At 39.9% G+C, this 3,641-nt stretch overlaps 1 pseudogene; it reads right to left on the minus strand.

Annotated features, from left to right (window-relative positions):
* Window positions 1–1,277: 1,277 nt before the first annotated feature.
* On the minus strand, window positions 1,278–3,361 carry LOC100618365 (26S proteasome regulatory subunit 8-like; annotated as a pseudogene).
* Window positions 3,362–3,641: the final 280 nt, after the last annotated feature.

Genomic DNA, 3,641 nt, shown 5'->3' on the forward strand with positions numbered 1-3,641 from the left:
GAGGGGAGCTTTTTGGATGCTGGAGGGGGAGGGATGGACACAGGGAAGGCAACAGCTGCCATCAATGGCCTTAGGAGGCACAGTATCAGTGTCTGCTCCATCACTGCCCATAGGTAACTTACAAATGCAGAGGGAGCCCTGGATTCTTGGGCTGGTATTTGTTTGTGTATTGGCTTATATTGGCTATATAGCTGAGTTAGAAGGAAGGAAGGCCAGAAAGTCAGGTGAGGTCTCTAGGTGGCAGAATTGTTCAGATCACTGAAGACTGTTAAGAAAGGTGTTGAATGTTTATAGGTTTTAGATGTTTATAACAGGAGTACCCTGGTTTGTCTCTAGTACACCTGGGGCTCTACAAACATTCCTTATTTTTCTCTGAGCACTGTAATTGAATCAACACTAACCACTGCCTCTGAGGAAAGTGTGTCAATGATTATCCTACTGTTCCTCTCCATGAAACACAGTTCCCTTCCCTGGCAAACACTCTTCTTTCCATGTTGTTGTTACTGTTGGAATGTAAACTCCTCGAGGGAAGCAACATTCTCACATTTGTATTTCTCTGTCCAGTGTTTATCATATAGTGTGTGCTTAATAAATATTTTTCTTTTATTTTTAGCTATTCTGTTAGCTATCTCATTGGCCATTTGGTTACTTACTTGATTGTTCATGTTCCAGGCTTCAATTTCTTTCTGCATAAAATAAGGGGGTTTGACAAAGTATCCTCTAAGGACCCTTCCAGCTTTAATTCTGTGCTCCTATTTTGTGGATGATTTCATAATTACTAAACTGTCATCTGTAGTTTGTATTCTGTCTTTTAGTTCAGGATGGGATTTTGAATGATACAGGATACCTTTGCACAGTAATAATCTTCTTTGCTGAGGATAGACGCTTCAAATGATGCAGACCATTCCTATCTTTGTTGCCTTTATGAAGTTATTTTCTTCAGTGAATTTTTATACTTCTTCCATTCTACCAATTCTGCTTTTAAGTTGTTATTGTCTTCAGAATTTTTTGTGTCTCCTCTGAGGGAGCATTCTTCCAAGTTTCTGGTTTTTCATGCTGTTTTTTGAGAGTTATTGGGCAGGAAATTCTGTAAATCTTGTGTTTCCATGGCATGAACTAAGGAAAGGTGTGCTCACTGTTCTGGCCTGTGCTCTGGTCTATGAGCAACCAAAAGCAATCTTTCTATCCTGGGACTGTGAGCACGATGCCTATTCCCCTGAAGTTGCATGAGTTAATGCTTCTCTCCCCTGAAGCTGCATGAATGCTTCTCTCCCCTGAAGCTACATGAGTTAATGCTTCTCTTCACCCTGGGGCTCAGATTTGGTGCATGAACTGCATCCCATTTGAGCAATGCAACAGAATCCCAAACACTGTTCCAGCAAAGAGTCTTCTCTAATCTTCTGATCAGTTATCTGACCCTGTTACCACCTGTGGCTGAAAAGCTCTGGAAGTTGCCATGTCTGCTGATGCAGCCACACAAAAGACTTAAACAGACTTGCCAGGTTGTTTCCTGTACTGGATTGCCTTCCACTCTCACCCCAGTGATATGTATATATTTTTTCACATCAACCTTCTACATTTTCTTGGAATGTACAATAGTTTCATCCCATCATTTGTTGTTACCATTACTCTAGAATTAATTTTAAGATATTATTTCATTTTATTTATTTTTCATAAGAGAAGAGACCCAGAGGGCTTTATTTGGGAGATGTTAGGCTGACCACTTCATTTCCATAGTTCCTTGATGGACATGTTCTTCTCACTATCTTTTTGCATGACCTTGGCTACTGCCACCTCATAGTCTTCTTGGGTGACATGGACACACTTTTACAGAGGGCATATATTCCAGCTTCTGTGCACACACCCTTCACTTCAGCCTCTGATGTCCCAGGCATGAGCTTTGCAATTTTCCATAGATTGATGCTTCAAGTCAGATTCATTTTCCAAGGATGAATCTTCAGGCTATCCAGTCATGCCTTCTCATTAAAATTTAATTGAATTAAAGGAATTCAGTCAATTCTACGAAGGCAAAGTAAAGCAGATTCCAGGATATCGATTTTGTTGGTGGCCATGATAACTTTGATGTTCTTAGTGGCTTCAAAGCCATCCAGTTGGTTAAGCAACTCTAACATCATTCACTGTCCCCACCCTGAGCCACCTTCTAACCATGAAGAATCAATGAAATCAATCTCATCCATGAAGATGATGGAGAGGTAATGTTCTCAGATCACAACAAAAAAATCTGGAACCATTCATGCCCTTTTACCAATAAATTTCTATGCTGGTTCTGAGCCTGAGACACAAATACATGTGCAGTCAGTGTGATGAGCCATAGCCCAAGCCAAGGGAGTTTTTCCAGTGTCTGGAGCTCCATATAGTAGGACACCCTTGACCTATACAATGCCTAGTGCTTCAAAGAACTCAGGATTTATAACAGCAATTCAACCATTTCTTTGATCTCCTTAATCTGTTGTCTAAGCCACTGATCATCTCAAAAGTTGAATCAGGCATTTTTTCCACCATCATCAATGATACCAATGGGTCTACTTTGTTGGAACTTTGTGCAGGATGTACCCGTCATTTTGCAGAACCAAATGGCAACCGAGGGTCACATCAATGATGTTAATGTTCTTATGCATCCATCACAAACTTCTCAGAATGTACCTTGATCAGAAATTCCTTATTTTCCATAGCTCAGACCACTTCCCCTACATAGGACCTCTGATCCTGTAACAGATCCTGTAGCAGGCACATCTTTGCTTTAAGCTAATTTCTTTGTGCTTGTAGACAATGAAGGTTTTGACTCTTATTATTAACAACTAGCTGCAGTTCCTTGATATTTAACAAGTAAATTGTTATAGTCCATTCTTTGCCCTTCCTTTCTCCAGCTCCCTCTGCTGGTCCAGTTCATTCAGTGCTATCTTCCCTCCTTGAGGCATTATTTTAAAGTTGTTTGGATGGAAATTTGGGAAAGCTTAGGTGAAACCCTGCCTTTACTCTGCCATCTTGGCTCCTCTTTGTTGCTTTTAGATGCTTGTAACAGGGGTACTGTGGTTTGTCTCCAGGACACTTGGGGCTCTACATACCATCATGTTGATTGACATGTTGATTATATCCTTCTAAACCAGAAGAATGAATGTTGATGTGAGAGGACCTGAGCCAAGGTAGGTGAAGGAGCCTGGATTCATGGGATTTGCCAGCTAAATTGCTTCTTTTTGTACCCTTTGCCCAGGTACTATCAAACACACAACCAAAATGGAACAGTATATTTTTGTCTGTGAAGTGAAGATTATACTATCATACGTACATAACATTAGTAGTAGGAAGGAAATAATCACTTACTAAGTACCTATTATGTTCTAGGCACTGTGCTATGGACTTTATAATCATTATCTCATTTGAACCTAACAACAGAAAGAGGTTAAATGGCAGCCATTCTCTGAAGCTGTATTAGATTCAGGTCTATCTTGACTCTAGACCCAATACTCGTGCCACCTAGTTGTCTCTTTACCTTAGCCATCTGGAATCTCATTTTCTTCATCTAAAATCATTCTCTTTCAAAAAATAAAATAAAACCATTCTCTTTCTTTACAAATTGTAAACCTCAAAATTTCTTAGACTTATAAATGTTGGAAATTTCA

The sequence above is a fragment of the Monodelphis domestica genome, chromosome 4, assembly GCF_027887165.1.
Source record: "Monodelphis domestica isolate mMonDom1 chromosome 4, mMonDom1.pri, whole genome shotgun sequence".
NCBI classification, from domain to species: Eukaryota; Metazoa; Chordata; class Mammalia; order Didelphimorphia; family Didelphidae; genus Monodelphis; species Monodelphis domestica.